This window comes from Schistocerca americana, chromosome 3, assembly GCF_021461395.2.
Source record: "Schistocerca americana isolate TAMUIC-IGC-003095 chromosome 3, iqSchAmer2.1, whole genome shotgun sequence".
Lineage (NCBI taxonomy): Eukaryota > Metazoa > Arthropoda > Insecta > Orthoptera > Acrididae > Schistocerca > Schistocerca americana.
Genome location: NC_060121.1, coordinates 954,629,954 through 954,651,396, shown reverse-complemented (window position 1 = coordinate 954,651,396; position 21,443 = coordinate 954,629,954).

Genomic DNA, 21,443 nt, shown 5'->3' with positions numbered 1-21,443 from the left:
ACGTGCGAGACGAAATGAACACCCCGCAGTTCTAAATTGTATGCACCTCGTCATCGGACTGTAACAGGAGGTCGCGATGAAAATAATTCCCTGCTCCTTATTGAGGATTTTGTGGGGAGTGACCGAAACAGGAATATCACAGAGGTTGACATGGGCGAGTAATGCCTGGGACTGGGTTGGGGATGCCGTCTGAATTAAGACCGACCCATTGCGCATTTTGGATAGTGCTGTCACTTCCCCAAACTTATCCTTCAGGTGCTCAGCAAAAAACAGAGGCTTCGTTTCCAAAAATGAGTACCCATCAGTTCTGCTACAAACTAAGTAACATGGTGAATAAGGATCCTGTCGCTCTGAAGCCCTACATTCCTCCCAAGGTGTTGCTAGGGAGGGGAACAATTTAGGGTCATACTTGTCAGCATTGAAATCAACCTTTTCTTTCTTAGAGACTGCTGGGGTCACTTGGTCCCCAGCAAAAGATGCCTTATTCCACTTCATTGCGGGTCATCCGCATCTGATCAGGGGCTGTCCCCACGGGCGCCACCCAGCAACAGCAAAGGCCACTTGGCATGATGGCCACTGCCGAGAGTCCAGATGCTCCATGAAGACAGGCATCTACCCCTTAGCATGCGTGGGGATTTTACAGCTCAGGCATCAGCAATGTGTGTTGTCTGGGGGCTACCACCAAGTGGTGGATATTGGGTGCAGAGAAATCCAATATTGTCATGGGGGGTGAAAGAGGACAGGTGATAACAGAAGATGATATACAGCGGAAAGTGTCTTCACCCAAATAGCTGAAGTGCAGGTTGCGATGCAAACCCATGACAAAAAGAGGTTTAGGAGATCAAATCTAAGGTCATTAAGGGTAACTTACGTAAGGCATCGTTCCCCATATGGCCTGCACTTCTATTGAATTTGGAAAGTGGTAGGTCAAACCAGAAACTGGGACCTGAACTTATAGGGTTAAAACGGGTCAGACTCCTTTTAGTCGTCTCTTACAACAGGCAAGAATACCTTGGGCCTATTCTAACCCCCGAACCCACAGGGGAGCACAATGCTGGAACATGTTTTAAAAAATTATATCTTTTTTTACACTGTAAACTGCTATTGTTGGTCACACACTGAATGATGCACCATATGAGAAATTTCAAAATGAGAAGATGTGTAAGTCACAGTGAAACTAATGCACTGACAGTTTTATAAAACAAGAACTCTATTCTGCATGGAGGTTTACCAACACGCAGCTCTTTTTTTTTGACATTTTGATAATCGTACACTTCCTTTATTACCATTTCTATTTGTTATCATAGCTACATTGTTTGCCAGTCAAGATGGGATAGACTGTGTCAGTATTACAAGCTTAAGATTACACAAGCATTATAATACAAGAACAAATTAGCATAAGTATTCAGAAACAAATATGCGTTAGTATAGCATAACACTTGATGACGTATTGGGTAAGAACTTTTCAACAAGTACATGTTCATTTCATTTCATATGGCAGTGCACTGTTTAGGGAGTCCAGTTTGCTGTTTCACTGTCAAAGAACTCATTTAAACTGTACAGTGGTTTAGGATCCTTTTGTGACATCTTTCCTCAAAATTTCACCAAGCTCAAGGCCTGAATTTTGGTATTTAGAAGGTTGAACATTTTAATAGCTACTTGTTGAAAACTGTTCTCTGTCATGGAGAGTCAACAGCTTGGAATGTCTACGTTGTCCTTATTGCATGTGTTATAATTGTGGACACCACTCCTATTGGTGGTTGTTTCATGAATTTACTATTCAACATGAACCACAGAAGCTTCACAGTTTCGGCACTTTCTGGATATCCTTTGTCAGTGGAGCTACATACCAATTTTTGCATTTTTTATTCATTTATTTTCATTTTATTTATAACAAACTATTTCTTTGTAGCATCAAACGTAGCATATACTTCTTCAGCCTTCCTGGCATCAATGCATTTTGAGTGAAGAGTTACGTCTTCCGTGCACTACAAGTACTGTCCATAAGAGCTTAAATCAGTTACAAATTCTAGGAACAGGAGGGGCCCATTACTGACCCCTGTGGCTGCCGTATTCCAACTTCTTTTCACATGATAGTGCTCCTTGGACTGATGCAGTCAGTCTTATGTTTTCCAAATAAAATTTGAAGTTTGCCATAACGGTGCCTCCAACTCCATATTTATTGAGATTGTTTATGAGTACCTTATGACAAGTGCAGTCAAATACCTAACTAAGGTCACAAAGTGTCAGTGCTACAGATTCTTTTTTCTCAAAACACTGCTTTATCCAAGTAACCAGGTCTAGTGCTGCTCTTGTTGTAGATTTGCCTTCCTAGGAACCATGGTGTGTATCTGTGAAGAAGTCAATAAAGTTCAATGTAATTTGAGATTTGGTCATTCAGTACAGTCTCAATGACTTTAGTGAAGACTGGAGTGATTGAGACTGGTCTGAAGCTTGCTACCATGGCTGAGTCAGCCTTTTTATAAATTGGCACTGTTTGTGCAAGTTTCAGAAAGTCTAGAAATACTCCAGAACCGAAACATTTATTAATTAAAACAGTTAATGGTTCAGCAATTCGATAAATAATTTCTTGAGGATATTATTAGATGTCCTTTATAATCCCAACTATCAGAAGGTTCATAAGATTGGTCATTTCATTTCATTTTTTTGTAACTCCCTCCATTTCATCATGGTGCATCTTTTGTCATCTATTACGGCAGCTGCAGGGTCTATATTGAGGTCTGGAGCTGCACATACAGCGTTTCCCATAATGGCAGCGAAACAACTGTTTAAAACTTCTGGAGTATGCAACCTTAAGGGAGAGATGGTTTTCTTCTTGTGTTCATTGACCAGGTCCCAGGGTTCAATGCATGAGTAAGAGCTCCTTCAATGAACCTATCATTGCTTTCTTTTTAGCTTCTTCTCCATCCTTTCTATAATGACATTTTGCTTGTAAATATCTATTGTGGATCACTTCCTGTGCCCTGGGATCTGTTACTGTCTTGTATTGATCATGTAATTGCAATACTATGCATTTTAATTTTTTCAATTCATCAGTATACCATGCTTTTTCTTTCACACTGCGGCTATGTCATACTTGTACACTCCGTCTTCAGGCCACGAGTGGCCTACTGGGACCATCCGACCGCCGTGTCATCCTCATGGAGGATGTGGATAAGAGGGGCGTGGGGTCAGCACACCGCTCTCCCGGTCGTTATGATGGTATTCTTGACCAAAGCCGCTACTATTTTTGCTGGGTAGTTTTTGGTCTTCTTTGGATAGATATATAGTCCAATTTAGCTTTGATGTCTCGAAGAACTCTTCAAATGCACCAGTTCCTGCCATTTCCTGCAATCCAGGCTGCTACTTTACTGCATATATGGCTGCCTGAAAAGTCTTTAGTGTTTCCTTATATATTTATAATTAGAATGCCAGGTAACAATTAGTTCATTTATATGTCTTTTTGTATGTAGTTCCATAACTAATGCACTGTGGTCAGAGATTATTAGGTCAACTACAGTGATCTCATAGTCCCAAGTCTTTAGATTTGTGATCACAGTGTCAAGGCGGGCACCACCTCTGATTGGTAGATGGTTTGCTACTGTGGCAATTTGATACATTGATCTGTATGGTCTCTGTATATGATGATCTTTGAACTCACTTGATGTCTAGTTTTGTTCTGTGTTGTTACATTTTACTATCACAAAGTGAATAAAGTATACCATTATGATAAAATGGTATTAAATATTATTATTATTATTTCGCCACACTGGTGACCCTGTGTTACACATTTTCTGTGAGTCCAGCGATTTGGACAATTTCCATGATCAAAATACCATAGGACAATGTGGCCCACAATAGCAATGACTGTTACAATGCAGCAACTGAAACCATCCACTGGTTCTATGCATACACGTACATCTTCTGCTTCAGTTTGCTTCAGATCATGTGCAAATAGCTAACTGTGACCAATTTTCATCAGCTTCATCACAACTAGCTTAACAAAGTGCACAGACAATGGACATCACTGCACATTCTCTTACACCCTGTGAACATTTTCCAGGACAATTGACTGATTATACCACTATTCCGACGGGTTTCTGTGCAGGCGATAGTGCTGCTGTGTCACAAAATCCATTTGTTACCCTTTCAGATTCTAACCTACAAACAATGCCGTCGGCTCTGCACCATGGTGTCATATTGCTGGTAGATTCACATAACCTCAACAAATTTGATGATGAACCACAAGTTTTTGGTTCAGTTCAATAGCAATGGTGCTTGAACAGTGACTTTTTATCAATGAAAAATGTGACTTTTGCCGCCGTCCCATCCGGTGCTCCTAGTGCACCAGAACTAGTAGACAAACCTCCCCATGTGTACCGAATCTCTTGGCAGCCAAGGCCGTTTATGCAGCGCCAGTCACACCTGCAACCACATGTGCCACATCGGGTTATATGTACGAGCATCAAGAACAGTGTCAAGTCGAGCATCGAGATACGCCGCAGGCCACCACAACATCGTCTGTTTTTACCACTATGCTCTCGCTTGTTCTTTCGGGATGTCTACCACCACTGCCTCCGCTTAACAAGGATAGCCCAAAGACATGGTTTGTGCTTGTGGACAGCATCCTCAACATCCATGGAGTCTTATTCGATGAAATGCGGTTCGTATCTTTGATTGCAGTTCTGCACGAGCACACGGATTTGACGTCTGATCTCATCCTCACGGCACCAACGAGGGATCGCTATGAATGTGCAAAATCTATTATTATTGAGTGCTTGTCAAAAACTCCACAAGAAGCAATTAATCACATAGTGCACAACATATTGCTCGGTGAGCTCACATCATAACAGTTTTGGTGAAAAGATCATAGCATTAATCGATCCCTCCTTCCTATCTGGCGCCGCTTTGTGGTCGCTATGGATAGTGAAAATACTGAAAGCTCTTCAGCTGCAACTTTTACACATGCCACTGACCCATTAGAGCTGTGCCTATGACCAGCAGATGACGCCTATAAAATTATCAGACTTCGACAACTCACCGCAATGCAGACTTCTTCACCAACAGTTGGCAATACTACACACACCCACCGAGCAAGGCCATGTAAGGTCACTCCAGTCAACAACCTCAGCTGAGGTGCTACCTGGAGCCTGCAGCAGTAAACCAGCCACCTCCTCCATCCCTCCTCACCCAGACCCCCTCTCTGCCTCATCTGATTCCAGTGCTGCAACTACAGATGTTGCACACAGTGTGCAACATCACCCCATATATCAGCTGTGTTGGTACCACACCCATCACGAAGAAATGGGTCAGAAGTGTCAGCCACTGTGCACCGTGCACCCAGACTTCTGTCGCGGGATGAGTTAGGTGCATCATCTCACGGGTATTCTACAGGGTGTCTGCAGCAACACCAATCTTCACACAATATACATCTACCTCTGGGAAGACTGTACAACACATTCTTCCTGGTCGACACCGGCACAGATACCAGTGTCAAACTTCCAGCGCTGTCAACTTTGCCACTGACATCTTCCGTCATGACACGGAGAGCAGCAAACAATTTGTTGGTCACTTTCTACGGCTTCACACACCTTTGCCTCAAACTTAAACTGAAATTTTGATTTGAATGGACATTCGTTGTGGCCAACATTGATGGCCTCTGTCGAAATTTAACGTCAGAAACGCTGCTCCATCACTCTTCTGACACATGCGTCAAGGGCTCCTTCGTCACAACACCCACATGTTTACAAACAACAACGGCTGTCCCTCGCATCAGTTGGCTGTCCTCACATCCCTTATTTCAGACCTGGTGGATTCACTGAACAAGCTACTCAACCAACGACATTGATGTGTCGGCAGCTGGGCCAACACCTTGTAGATCGAGATGGCTGAAAATGCACGCTAGACTAACGCAGACGGGCGTGAAGTACTGGAACAGGCTACGTAATTAATGCTATGAAGAAAAGTACGTAGCTGGATTAATACTTATCTTTAATCAATCATTGTGGTACATCGCTCTTGACTATACACAGGAGACTTTAATTACAATCACTGTAAGGCTAATGGCGCCTTGCTAGTTCGTAGCCATTAACTTAGCTGAAGGCTATTCTGTCTCTCGGCTAATGAGAGAGAAAGGCTTCGTACATCTAGTCGCTAGCTAGGTCGTCCGTACAACTGGGGCGAGTGCTTGTTCGTATCACGAGACCTGCCTTGTGGTGGCGCTAGGTCTGCGATCACACAGTGGCGACACGCGGGTCCGACATGTACTAAATGGACCACGGCCGATTTAAACTACCACCTAGCAAGTGTGGTGTCTGGCGGTGACACCACATTCCTCCCCCGCAAATCGGCGAACGGTCGTGAAATAAGGCTTCCGCCCGCCGTGGGGAGGACCCCATGTTGACGTATGCGATGAGGTGGGGAGCCTAACAACAGGCGAGGCTGTGCCACCCGCACCCGGCCATTCGGTCCGAGGGGAGCTAGGAAACGCCTGAAAACCTAGTCCAGGGTGCATGTCAACATGCGGTGTATGCGCCCGTAAAGAAACAGGAGGGGCCGAAGGGTCAACCTCCATTGCGTCGGGGTAGCCGACGCGCGATGACGTCATGTGGTCCAGAGCGGGCGGGAGTTCCATGGCGGAGGACAGCTGGTCACGGGAAGCGATCGGCGGCGCGTGACCCTGGGAGGCGCTTGGCGGCTGCAGCGAAGCGTCGAATGCGGGCGGCGCCGGCGGGAGAACCGGCGGCGGCGGCTGCTGCGGCGCCGCGTCGCCATGGGGCAAAATGGAAGGCATCGTCGGTAACACCTGGGGATGAGGCGAGCCAGTAGATGGGTCCCCAGGGCGCTGACCGGACGGCACCGACGCTGAAAGCAGCCGGGGAGCGGCAGAACCCGTGCGACGACAGAGGCGCAGCTGATTGAGATCCCGACGCACCTCACCAGAGGCCCCCAAAACCAAATACATCGCGCGGCCGAGGCAGCGAAGAATGCGCCCTGCGAGCCAACGCCGTGAACCTCGATAGTTGCGATAAAATACAACGTCGCCTGGAGCAAAAGCAGGAGTCTGCCGCTGCAAAGGAACCTGATGCGGCGGATGCAGCAAAGACATCAAGGTGCGATGAGGATGACCATGGAGCAATTCAGCCGGCGAGCGACCATCGCGGGGCTGAGAGCGATACGAGGACAAAAAGAGCAACAATGCGTCCTCCCGAGAATGCGACTCTTTCAATTTCAACATCTGTGACTTGAAAGTCCGGACCAATCGTTCAGCGGCACCGGTTGACTGAGGCGAAAACGGCGCGGATGTCAGATGGTGAATACCATTGGCCTGGCAGAATGACTGAAATTCTGCGGACATGAATTGTGGGCCATTGTCGCAAACAATAGTCTGCGGAAGACCTTCAATGCAAAAGATAGCAGACAATGCTTGGATGGTGGCGGAGGACATCGTGGAAGACATCCGAACAACAAAAGGAAAATTACTGAAGACGTCGACCAGAACCAACCATCGAGCATTCCAGAATGGACCAGCAAAATCAATGTGCAAGCGTTGCCAAGGGGAAGTGGCTTTTGGCCATGCAAAGACTTTCCGCGGCGGTGCGGATTGTTGTTCGGCACACGCCATGCAAGAAGAACACATATTCGTAATCGCAGCATCGATTCCGAACCAAGTACAGTGCTGACGAGCAAGTTGTTTCGTTCGCACTATACCCCAATGTCCTTGGTGAAGAAGCCGTAAGACAGAGGACTGTAACGAACGAGGAACCACGACTCGGGACTGATCATTATCAGAACGCAACAACAAAACACCACGTCGAACAAAAAGTCTCTCCTTGTGAGCAAAAAATCTGCGAACCAACGGATCCTCGATCCGAGACTTTGACAACGGCCATTGCGTAGCAACAAAACGCAAAACAGTAGCAAGGACAGGGTCAGCAGCTGTGGCTGTAGCTACACGACGAAAATCAATCGGAAACGATTCGACCACTTCATCGGTTTCCGAATCAATGAACATGCAAGCAAGTTCGGAAGAATCGAATGCTTTATCCTCAGCAACAGGCAAACGGGACAACGCATCAGCGTTGCCGTGCTGAGCAGTGGACCGATACAAGATATCGTAGCGGTACTGCGAGAGGAAAATAGACCAGCGAATGAATTTCTGTGCTGTACGCGGAGGTACAGGCTTGTTCGGATGAAAAAGCGATGTCAAAGGTTTGTGGTCTGTGATGATGGTAAAGTGACGACCATACAAGAAATCATGGAACTTAGTAACACCAAACACGAGAGCCAAAGCTTCTTTCTCTATCTGCGAGTAATTTCTTTGCGCAGACGAGAGCAATTTTGGACGCAAAGGCAATAGGGCGATCATGCGAGCCAACTTTGTGCGCAAGCACAGCACCGATCCCGAAATCCGATGCATCTACCATCATCAAAAGGGGTTTCTGGGGATCGAAAGGCGTGAGGCAAGTATTAGAAAGCAACGCCGATTTCAACTGGCGAACAGCGCGTTCGCATTCCGTCGTCCAGAGAAACGGAACACCTGCACGGCGTACGCGATGAAGCGGAGCTGAAAGAGAAGAGGCATTGCGCACATTCACTCACACCTTGTGATTCTACATGGTTCAATGTTCTTGCGACCTCCTGACGCAATGCGTGAGGAACATTGCGCGCTCTGAAAAATTGCGGTTGCGCGTTGACCTTCAGTTCCAAATGTGCTGCATAGTTTTTAGCGCAAGCTAAGCCCGGTGCAAAAATGTCTGCAAATTCTTCACATACACTAGAACCACTGTCTGTAGGCACAGTTTGATTCACTGATAGGACCTGATTTACTATAGACATGTTAAACAACTGAAATAAATCTAAGCCAAACAAGTTCACTGCAGAAGAAGAACGAAGAACATAAAATGACACAAGTTTTGTTTGTCCTTTATATGTTGCAATAAGAGTGCACTGTCCTAACACAGGTAAAGTCTGTCCTGAATAACAATGTAACTTAACATTTGCGGCACGCAACGGAGGTGCGCCCAGTTGTTTGTACGTGTCGTGATTGAGCAATGAAACTGCAGCTCCGGTATCGAGCTGGAATGGTATCACTTTGCCGTCAAAGTCTAAGTCCACAAAAAGTTTATTGTCCTGCTGACGACAAGAGCGACTGTTTTGTGCAATTTGAATAGACACTGGTACAGAATCACTTGCTAATGGACGTGATTTCCGGCGACGTCGACGCACAGTTTTTGTGGGACGAACACAGTCACTATTAGAGAAAGTGGCACTGGACGAATCGGAATTAACTACATGAATGTCCATGGGCGAAGGTCCATGATCCTGTGTGTCCTTGGTTCGATTCCGGCGCGAAGCAAAGGGCCTGGAATGATTGTGATTGTCTGATCGGAGCTTTTTCTGGCAAACACTTTGAACATGTCCTTTCCTATTACAGAAAAAGCAAATAGCTTGGCGTGACGGGCAATGTTCACGCAAATGTCTAGTAGCACACCGCGGGCATGATTTCACTGCATTTGTGGGCTGGCGCGGCACACGTGGCTTAGAGCGCGGCGGCAGCTGCGTTTGTTTGTGCGATGGCAGTTGACCGGGCCGCGCAGCTCGCCCGGCGGGCCGGTTAATGTTACACACTGCAGGCGAAGTTTCAAAAGATTCCTGAGCACAGTCAAGTGTGTCTTGTCTATCCAATATGTCTATCACTTGTTGAAGGGAGGGATTAACTAGTTTCAATATGTGCTCCCGTATGCGAACATCAGAAACGTTCTGTGCAATTGCATCACGCACCATTGTATCTGAATAAGAAAGACCACAGTCACAGTCAAAGGCACAGTCCCTAGTAAGTCCTTGCAATGTTGCTACCCACTCCCTATTAGTTTGACCGGCCGTAAGTTTTGTACGAAAAAACGTATACCGTTTTGCAACCACATTAACTGTTTCTTTGAAATAGGCATCTAAAGCAGACAAAATTTCTTCATAGGACAGAGTTGCTACGTCGCGTCGGGGAAACAATTTCACTATCACACGGTAGGTGGACACACCGACACAAGAAAGCAAAAACGGCTGCCGCTTATTACCTTGAATTCTGTAGGCGGCAAGGTGGAAGGCAAACTGGCGGGACCATTCCCGCCAAGTCTCGTGGGTTTCATCAAAACTTCGAAATGGTGGTGCAACGGCAGGTTGTGGCTGCGGTACCGGTGAAGCGGCGGCGGCCGCATCGGTTTGAAAGGCACGTTGACCCTGGACGAGCTGTCCAAGGGCATCCCATAACGCCTGCGTCTGCTGATTCTGCAAGCAATAAAATTCGGACAGTACATCTGGCGAAGCCATGACACAAATAAATTAGGGCAAAGTAAAACACAAGATCCTTTGTAGACTCGTCGCCATGTGATGTGTCGGCAGCTGGGCCAACACCTTGTAGATCGAGATGGCTGAAAATGCACGCTAGACTAACGCAGACAGGCGTGAAGTACTGGAACAGGCTACGTAATTAATGCTATGAAGAAAAGTACGTAGCTGGATTAATACTTATCTTTAATCAATCATTGTGGTACATCGCTCTTGACTATACACAGGAGACTTTAATTACAATCACTGTAAGGCTAATGGCGCCTTGCTAGTTCGTAGCCATTAACTTAGCTGAAGGCTATTCTCTCTCTCGGCTAATGAGAGAGAAAGGCTTCGTACATCTAGTCGCTAGCTAGGTCGTCCGTACAACTGGGGCGAGTGCTTGTTCGTATCACGAGACCTGCCTTGTGGTGGCGCTAGGTCTGCGATCACACAGTGGCGACACGCGGGTCCGACATGTACTAAATGGACCGCGGCCGATTTAAACTACCACCTAGCAAGTGTGGTGTCTGGCGGTGACACCACAGACATGACAATGCAGCCTTGTGTACAGCCAATGTGTCACTGCAGGCATTGATCAACAACACTTCTGCAAAGCTGGCACGTGCACGAACAACCATCGCAGTGCTTTCAGCAGCTACCACCACTACAATGCCGGCCACAGCTCGGGACTTGCTGCCTACGGGCAACATTCATCACGAACTGTCTTCTTGCTCCCACAGCAAGCAGTCCATCTCCTCCACGTCGGCAGACTATGCTCATTCTACAGCTGCCAAACCAACGAGCTATGCAGCCGCTATGAATGACGCCATCCCGCATGCTCATGTCGAGCCCGCACACCCTCACGCCACCTCGCCCACCGCTGACACAGACCATACCCCTCTCGCCACACTGACACCACATACAGCAGCTGGCCTGGACGCCACACCTGCAGCTGCTGACATATTACACGATGGCAGAGAATCTTCACCACCTTCGCCATCTATTCTATGGTTCAGTTCTCAGTTTCACAGTGCTGCATGTGACATCGTTCCCCACTCCGGAGTGCCTTCTGCTCATGTAGGCCCAATGAGATTCTCCATTAAAGTTATTATGAATGGTACATGTCAAAGGTTAATACTACAGAAGGGTCTGATGTCCACACAAAAGTACACCATCCATCGGCTAAGAAACTTCGCACAGCAAAAGAATGCATTCAGGAACTTTTACAACTAGGAATCGTATGTCCTTCTAAGAGTAATTGGTCATTGCCTATTCACCTCGTCCACAAAAAGGATTCAACCTTCTGGCTTTGCGGAGACTACCGTAGACTCAATGCCCACACCATTTTAGAAAACTACCCCATCCCCTACATTCAAGATTTTGTGTTGCAGTGTAATGGTGCTCAGCATTTCAGCATCATTGACTGTCGTAAGGCATATCATCAGATTCCAATGCACAAAGACGACATTCCTAAAACAACCATTATAACCCCATTTGGCTTGTTAAAATATTTCTATGTGCTTTATGGACTTAAAAATGCAGCTCAGACGTGGCAACGTTTTGTAGATTAATTATTTTGCCAGTTCCCATTTTATCATGCTTACCTTGACATTTTTAATTTTCTGCACCTCTGCTAATGAACATTAGCAACATCTTTCTCAGGTACTCCACATGCTTTCAGACAACGGCGTGGAGATAAACCAGGACAAATCCTAGCTGCATCAGCCAGAAGTTACATTCCTGGGCCACATAGAGAACTCTGAAGACATACACCCCACATCTGAATGTGTCGCTCACATTATGAACTTACCACCACCTGCCACTTTTTGTGGCCTGCATCGCTTCTTGGGCATGATCAATTTTTTCAGGCACCACATCCCTCATGCCGCCTACCTGCAGTCTCCTCTAACTGATGCCTTGCAAGACAAACACACCTCGGGCGATCGCAAGGTTACGTGGACCCAGGGCATGATGCGTGCCTTCAGTGACCTAAAAACAGCCCTAGTTAATGCAGTCAACTAGCCCATCCCAGTGCCAACGCACCTATCCCATTCCGTATAGACGCTAGAGAGATGGCAATCAGTGCCATACTGCAGCAACACATTTACAAAGGCTCTCAACCACTACGTTTCTTTTCAAAACAACTATCTGCCTCTCAGCGGAAATGGTCGGCATCTGACGGGGAGCAACTGGCCATTTATGAAGCCGTACGCTATTTCTGAGGGGATTCTGAAGCATGTGACGTCACCGTTTACTCGGATTCCCGTCCCCTGGTTGACGCACTGCATAACCCTGCTAGTGACCTCCCTCTGCATCGCTTCAGGTATATGGTTTTCTTCAACCAATATACAAAAGACATATATTTTATCAGAGGTTCAGGTAACATCGTAGTAGACTACATGTCACACATTAATACTATTACGAGCCTGTTTGATCCCATGGAGCTCACGTGGCTACAAACTACTGATCTGGAGATACAGTCGCTAGCTACTAAGAACTCCAGCTCTCTCCACATTCAACCACACCTTTTCCCTAGCATCACACAACCGATTCTTTGTGATACTTTGACTAACATACCATGACCACTCACACCCCTTCCCCTTTGACAGGCCATTTTCTCTTTGCCGCACAGTCTAGCTCATCCAAACATCAGAGAAACAGTATGCCTAGTAACTGAACGTTTAGTTTCGGCACACATCAAGAAAGACTGTCACGAGTGGGAACAAACTCGCGTATCTTGCCAACATCCTGAAGTTGGTCCACATGCACATCCAAAGCTCTGGGACATTTTGACATACTGAAGGGATGTTTCAAACAAGTTTATGCGGACCTTGTAGGCCCCCTACCCTCTTCTAATGGCCTCAGTTATGTTTTGTCAGTCATTGACCGCATGACGCAGTGAATGACATCTCGGCAGATACCGTGGCTTGAGCATTCACTACCTGCTGGCTCTCCTGTTTCGGCTGCCCTGCATCCATCACCGCAGATCAGGGCAGGCAATTCGAATCTCTATTCTTCAAACAATTGTTTGTCCTATGTGGTGCTAAGCGTTTACCCACATCATGCTACCACCCTCGAAGTAATGGGTTAGTGGAGCACTGGCACCACACACTAAAGGCAGTATTAACGTGCCACTAGGTCGGATACACGTCCATGGGTACTGCTAGGCGTTTGCACAGGATATAAAGACGATTCAAAGGCCTCTCTAGCAGAGAGCCTTCTTCTTCTTCTTCTTCTTCTTCTGATACTCCTAGCAGAATTTGTCGAGGACACTACTCTTCTTCATGAAGAGAGGCTACCTTCCCTAGTCGAGCAAGTTCACTCTCATATCTCGCATATGCTCATACTGCAACCACGAGCACATAGTCGTCCACCAGTCTTTTTATGCATGAAACTTGTAGGCTGTGACTTTATTCTGTTGTGAGATGATACCATTCATTTGGCTCTTACTCCACCCTGTTCAGGACCACACCTGGTTCTTGACCATGCTGCAAACACTGTGACCATCCTGCTAAATGGCATATCACAAATGGTCTCTCAACATAGAGCTAAACAGGCATGCATCCTCACTGAATACTTCTTCAACAATGAGGCCTCAATGCTTCCTCCACTTGTCAACACAACAAGTGAATCGGTTTCCAGTGAGTGTTCAGCAGGACCTTCCTCCCACCTCCTTTACATCTTGTGAAGCCAGTGTTAGTGTTCGTGTCTCCCCCCCCAGTGACAGTTATGAGTGTGACGAACTTGGAGTACCCTTCTTCTCACCTCCAACACTGTGCTCAACTGTGACCACATTTACTGTCGACCTCTTGGCATATGGCAAATTGAAAAAATGAGAGTTGGGGAGAAGTGATATTTATACATGTGTATGATAAATCCCTTCCCTCAAAAGGATATCTCTTCTTCATACCTCCTCTGTGTTGCCACAGATGACGTGCCACTGATCTCTGATCTCATTTGTACTACGATTGCAGTACACACGACATGCCTATTTGCTTCCACTGCCATGAGTGGAATGTATAACTTCTAATAAATGTTCACCAACCTGCAGTCTTCTATAGCTGTTGTCCCCTGTGCAGAAAACAGTACACAGATCATGAATCCATTATCTTGAGGCTATAAGAAACTCTCATTGAGGAACTGTTATTTAAGAAATGATTACATTTCCAATCAGTTTAGTTATACGGGCTGCCACTCGCTTCTTATTAGCAGAACACGAGAAACTGCACAATTACATTTCACTTTAGAGTCACAAATAATCTCTATTCTTCAACAAATTACTGAACATGTATCTCTGTAATTACTGTGACACTGTTCTCAACTATATGTACCAGATAACCATAGATTGCTAATGAAATCTTAACTAACACCAACCACAGCAGACAATATGTCTGTCCTCCGACACTGCCAAACCATCTCTATTCACAAACTAGACACTGCAGATTAAGTTTTAACTGATACTGTGGCAGACAACATTATTGTCCTCTGAGACTGCAGAACCAGCTCTGATCTCATAGCTGAACCACTTTGCCTGCCATCCAAGTTAGGCACGATCTGAAGATCACTGAAGTGCTTCGTCTGCCCTTTCATTTTGCAATTGTTTATTATTCTGCTGGTTATTAATACTTGTGAAATAAAGGAATGATACCGTGTTATTGAGAGATGTTGAGATATGCTTTAAACATGAGATAAAAGTAAATATGCTCTGTAATTTGTCTGGTATTAATAACAGAAGATGGCCAATTTGGCACACAACTTCTGAATGCAGCAGCTAATCGTGGAAAGGGACCACAATTAATGCAGTCTTTTTCATGATGCCCTTACCGAACAAACCATCTGTCATTGGCACCTCACACCACATTACATCCTCTTGCAACTGCTGCCTTCTCAACTGCTCTAAGAAGTGCTTCTTGTACCTGAATATGAAGGCTGAAAAGCCAGAAATATTACATATCCCATTTCCAAAAATTGGTATGTTCTGGCAGATAACAACCAGTTTGGGAAATAAGTAAAGTTTTACTCAAATTTTAGAAATTTTTTAGCTATCATCTCTCAAGAGCCATACCACTCCACTATACTTGTAATTTTTTATTGTTTTTCAGAAGTTGAATCTACTATATAATTTTTCATTCTCAGATTATTAATCAACTTATATAATCATAGACTTAAGTATTTTGTGATTAGAAAAAACTAATTGTCACCCTCAATAAAATCGTTTATAACTATATATGCAAAAATCATGAATCTTTAGTAACACTTTCTATATTAATTACATTGTTCTTTTAAACAGTAAAGATTTTCCAAGTAGCATCATTCTGCATCGTTATGTTGTTTCCAGTCTTTTTGTTAATTTACAATCTACCATTCTCTAAAGCAGTCCACTGTATCCTACCCAAGTTTCAGTTACAACTGAAACTTGTCTAGGACAAACAACTACTGGTGCAGTGCAGTCCATTAAATTCAAAGAAGTATTACTCATAAGAAGTTACATTGTTATTCACTTTTGGCACACTGCAGTTCTTTAAAATGACCAAATGCTATACTATTACTATTACTATCGGCGCATTGCTATCCATTAAATTCTACAAAATATTTCTCCAGAAGTTACACTGCTACAAAATTGCTATTATGTCAGCATCATGCCATTCTGCACTTTGAATGCGTCAATGAAGATGTCCACTTCACATGGTTACAAATATAATTAAACACAACATCTATACATTTCACAAATACATCTAGATGGAAGAACATTACACTCACACCTTTCACCAGAACATACGTAAGCAGCCCACAACAGCAACCTATACTGATGTTTCTGCTATACATTATGTGGTCTTGCATTGTGAAGCTCCAGACTTTCCAAAGTGGTGTTGAGGTCAACAACTGTCAGTCCATTCCCCCATCTCTGATCTCAGCATTAGATTAGATTAGATTAATTATTCACTCCATAGACCCATAAAAGAGGGAATCCTCCTGGGTGTGGAACATGTCAGATAAACACATTACAAAAATGTAATTAGAAAAACTTGAGTTTCATTAATTTTAAATATCCTCAGTCAATAAACAGTAAAATTACGTACATGAATTAAATTTAAACTTCTAATATTTACAGGTTTAATACTTACATCTGCTTTCATTAAATCCATCATTCAGACATTCACTAGTCTCTTGGCTATCACAACCAAATTTTCTCAAAAATTAAAGTAAATCATTCATTTCAGTGATCCTCAGTTAAGAACAGCCAGATTATGTACAAGATTTAAAATTAAACTTCCACTATTTACAGACTTAACACTTACATCTGCTTTCCATACATCCATCATTCGCACAGTAGGTAGTTACTTGGCTGTTACAACCAAGTATTGTCAAATATTAAAGTATGATAAATTTTCATTAAAATGGTCTACTTGTTGAGAAACTCATGGATGCACTTGTTGAGAAACTCATGGATGGAATAGGAGTTTGGCACGAAAAATTCTTTTAAATTATGTTTAAATTGTGCCCTGTCTGAAACTAAACTGGTAACTTATTGAAAATATGCGTTGCTGAATACTGGACTCATTTCTGGGCAAGAGTAAGTGATTTTAAATATTTATGTATATTGTTCTTTTTCCTAGTATTGATACTGTATACTAAGCAGTTAGTTGGAAAAAGAGATGTATTATTTACAACAAACTTCATTAAGGAATAAATCTACTGAGAAGCTATGGTTAATATGCCCAATTCTTTGAATATGTTTCGACATGATGTTCTTGGATTTACACTACTCATTACTCTTATTATACGATTATGTACTCTAAATAATTTTTCTGTTTGTGGAGTTACCCCAAAATATGATACCACATGACATAATGGAGTGAAAATAAGCAAAATATGCCAGTTTTTTAATATTTATATCTCCTATGTCTGACATCATTCACATTGCAAACATAGACTTGCTTAGACGCTTTAGCAGTTCGTTAGTATGTTGCTCCCAACTGAAAGTCTGTTTCAGTTTCCCGATGTAGTTTTGCTCACTGCTTTCGACTTCTCTTACCTCCGAGCCACCACTAGCCGAAAATTCCGCACTGCAAATCTATCAATCTGCAGAGCTCGATGAAGGCATCGTGGTTATTCCTGAGTTCATGAAATGGCCGAATCTGTAGTTGTTTCCAGATCTCTCCCACACAACGGCCTCCCGGAAGCTTGGATTGCAGGAGTATGTCACTACTCACAGTATACAGCTCCAGTACAGTTCCATGAAACAATACAAATTGGCTTAAATTAGTCTTTTAATAATTTTAAACAAATTTCAACTAAACATGTTTTCATACATGTTAACAATATAAATACATAATACAAAATGCTTTTTTCTGATTTAGTGTGTTTATGAACAAACCCAGTGTTAAGGTCATACTACGTCAGTGATTCGTTAATGTTTTTGTTTTGGTCACAGTTGTAGCTACAAACAGCTGGGTCATTGCCCTTCACATTCTTTAAGAGCTCTGTGCTTTCTCGCACCATTTGTTACGTCCTTAATGACTCAGATCCCTAATGAGTCACGCCATTAGCCAGCGTCACCTGCTATGCTCTTTAAACCAAATCTACGGAGGCTCACAATTGCAATTCACAGATACATCAAGAGAACATTTCAGAATTTTGCTTCGAAGATAATGCACAAACACTCATTTACCAAATCGTTGCTTCACTCCACAGTATGAGGTATCATTCCTTCTGTAGATGAGTGTCATTATTGCTACAAAAAGTGCTAGTGGAACTCTAATTCATGTAATGACTGTGTATTTTCTTCTGACTTTCATATGTGAGCATTATGTAACCTTTTAATATGTAGGGTCTAATTAACTTATTCTTAGCTTGACTTTTATTCCACATTCCTTTCAGTGTGTGTTTATACAGTCTGTCCTTTGGATTATTTGGCGTTCTATTGAAACCTTATTTACTGTGTTCATGTCTTGTAAGAGATTTCCATGTCTTTTGTTGACAATATGACTACTCCCCCGTATTTCATAAAATAGTTGGCGGAAACCACTTACCTCTTTTCTCTCTTCGTAAATAACTGGCCAACTTTCTTAAACACTACTGCTAATGTTTCCTTTTCTGTTGCTGAATATATCTTCTCCCATTTATTTAGTACGCGACTGGCAAAAGCAATGGATTTTACTTCCACTGTATCTCCATTTTCTAAGAATTGACAGAGATGAGCTCCCAACCCATATTCTGAACTGTCAGTAAAAACGCAAAAAGGTACATTTAAGTCTGGATGTGCTGAAACAATACTATTACATAATTCGTCTTTTATTTTTCGAAATTCTCATTCACACTCCTGGGTCCAGATCCATGTGGCATTCGTCTTTGTTAATTGAAGCAGGGCTTTCACATTAAGTGCCCAATTATTCACAAATTTGCTATAGAATCCGTTTAAACCAAAGAAGGCCTTCATTTGCCTTTGTTCTTAGGTCTTGGAGAGTTTCTTATAGCATTTAACTTTTCTGGGTCTGGCTAAATACCTTCAGCTGATATAACATGCCCTAGGAACTTAATTTCCCCTTTACCAAATTCGGATCTGTCCAGACTTACATTAATATTCTTCTTCTCAAAGTTACGTAACACTTGACTCAATATGTCATTGTATTCCATCCATGTTTTGGCAGACATCAACAAGTCATCAATATATACTGTAATTTTGTTCAATAGCTGCTCTCCCAGAACCTTATCTGGCATACATATAAAAGCAGCCGTCAAGATCTTCAAGTCAAATGGCAATACTCTGAATTGGTATCTTCATCCCCCATAAACAAATGCAGTAAACTTTCCACAGTTTTCTACTAGTGGGACCTGCCAGAAGCTGTTGTCAAGTCTATACTTGTTAGTATCTTGATGCCACTGAACTTCTGCACAAGCTCATCTGATGTCTCAGGCCTATCGATCTTTGGAAAAATTACTTTGTTTAAGGCTCTAGCATCCAAGGTTATGCATACTAAGCCATCTTTCTTTTACAAGTTAACTGCAATAATTACTCTGAGATCGATTGATAATTCTCCATTCAATCATTTTCTGCATCTCTTTATCTATTGCTTCTCTTTTTGCCAACGGAATGGAATACGGTTTAAACCTAAATGGATCAAGTGGTTTTACTTGGAAACCATATTCATAATCTTTCGTGCACACTGGTTTCTTTGAAAATGCTTTTTGATGCCGTAGTAGTCTTTTTCCAGTTCGTGTGCCTCTACCTTACTCGATCCCTCAATACATGTGACTTTTTAGTTGATTGTAACCTCTATACTTACCTGAATGAGATTTTCACTCTGCAGCGGAGTGTGCGCTGATATGAAACTTCCTGGCAGATTAAAACTGTGTGCCCGACCGAGACTCGAACTTGGGACCTTTGCCTTTCGCGGGCAAGTGCTCTACCATCTGAGCTACCGAAGCACGACTCACGCCCGGTACCCACAGCCTTACTTCTGCCAGTATCTCGCCTCCTACCTTCCAAACTTTACATAAGCTCTCCTGCGAACCTTGCAGAACTAGCCCTCCTGAAAGAAAGGATATAGCTGAGATATGGCTTAGCCACAGCCTGGAGGATGTTTCCAGTATGAGATTTTCACTCTGCAGCAGAGTGTGCACTGATATGAAACTTCCTGGCAGATTAAAACTGTGTGCCCGACCGAGACTCGAACTCGGGACCTTTGCCTTTCGCGGGCAAGTGCTCTACCATCTGAGCTACCGAAGCACGACTCACGCCCGGTACCCACAGCCTTACTTCTGCCAGTATCTCGCCTCCTACCTTCCAAACTTTACAGAAGCTCTCCTGCGAACCTTGCAGAACTAGCACTCCTGAAAGAAAGGATATAGCGAAGACATGGCTTAGCCACAGCATGGGGGATGTTTCCAGAATGAGATTTTCACTCGGCAGCGGAGTGTGCGCTGATATGAAATTTCCTGGCAGATTAAAACTGTGTGCCCGACCGAGACTCGAACTCAGGACCTTTGCCTTTCGCGGGCAAGTGCTCTACCATCTGAGCTACCGAAGCACGACTCACGCCCGGTACCCACAGCCTTACTTCTGCCAGTATCTCGCCTCCTACCTTCCAAACTTTACATAAGCTCTCCTGCGAACCTTGCAGAACTAGCCCTCCTGAAAGAAAGGACATAGCTGAGATATGGCTTAGCCACAGCCTGGAGGATGTTTCCAGAATGAGATTTTCACTCTGCAGCAGAGTGTGCACTGATATGAAACTTCCTGGCAGATTAAAACTGTGTGCCCGACCGAGACTCAAACTCGGGACCTTTGCCTCTCGCGGGCAAGTGCTCTAGCATCTGAGCTACCGAAGCACGACTCACGCCTGGTACCCACAGCCTTACTTCTGCCAGTATCTGGCCTCCTACCTTCCAAACTTTACAGAAGCTCTCCTGCGAACCTTGCAGAACTAGCACTCCTGAAAGAAAGGATATGGTGGAGACATGGCTTAGCCACAGCCTGGGGGATGTTTCCAGAATGAGATTTTCACTCTGCAGCGGAGTGTGGGCTGATATGAAACTTCCTGGCAGATTAAAACTGTGTGCCTGACCGAGACTCGAACTCGGGACCTTTGCCTTTCGCGGGCAAGTGCTCTAGCATCTGAGCTACCGAAGCACGACTCACGCCCGGTACCCATAGCCTTACTTCTGCCAGTATCTGGCCTCCTACCTTCCAAACTTTACAGAAGCTCTCCTGCGAACCTTGCAGAACTAACACTCCAGAAAGAAAGGATATAGTGGAGACATGGCTTAGCCACAGCCTGGGGGATGTTTCCAGAATGAGATTTTCACTCTGCAGCGGAGTGTGCGCTGATATGAAAGCCATGTCTCCGCTATATCCTTTCTTTCAGGAGTGCTAGTTCTGCAAGGTTCGCAGGAGAGCTTCTGTAAAGTTTGGAAGGTAGGAGGCGAGATACTGGCAGAAGTAAGGCTGTAGGTACCGGGCGTGAGTCGTGCTTCGGTAGCTCAGATGGTAGAGCACTTGCCTGCGAAAGGCAAAGGTCCCGAGTCGAGTCTCGGTCGGGCACACAGTTTTAATCTGCCAGGAAGTTTCATATCAGCACACACTCCGCTGCAGAGTGAAAATCTCATTCTGGAAA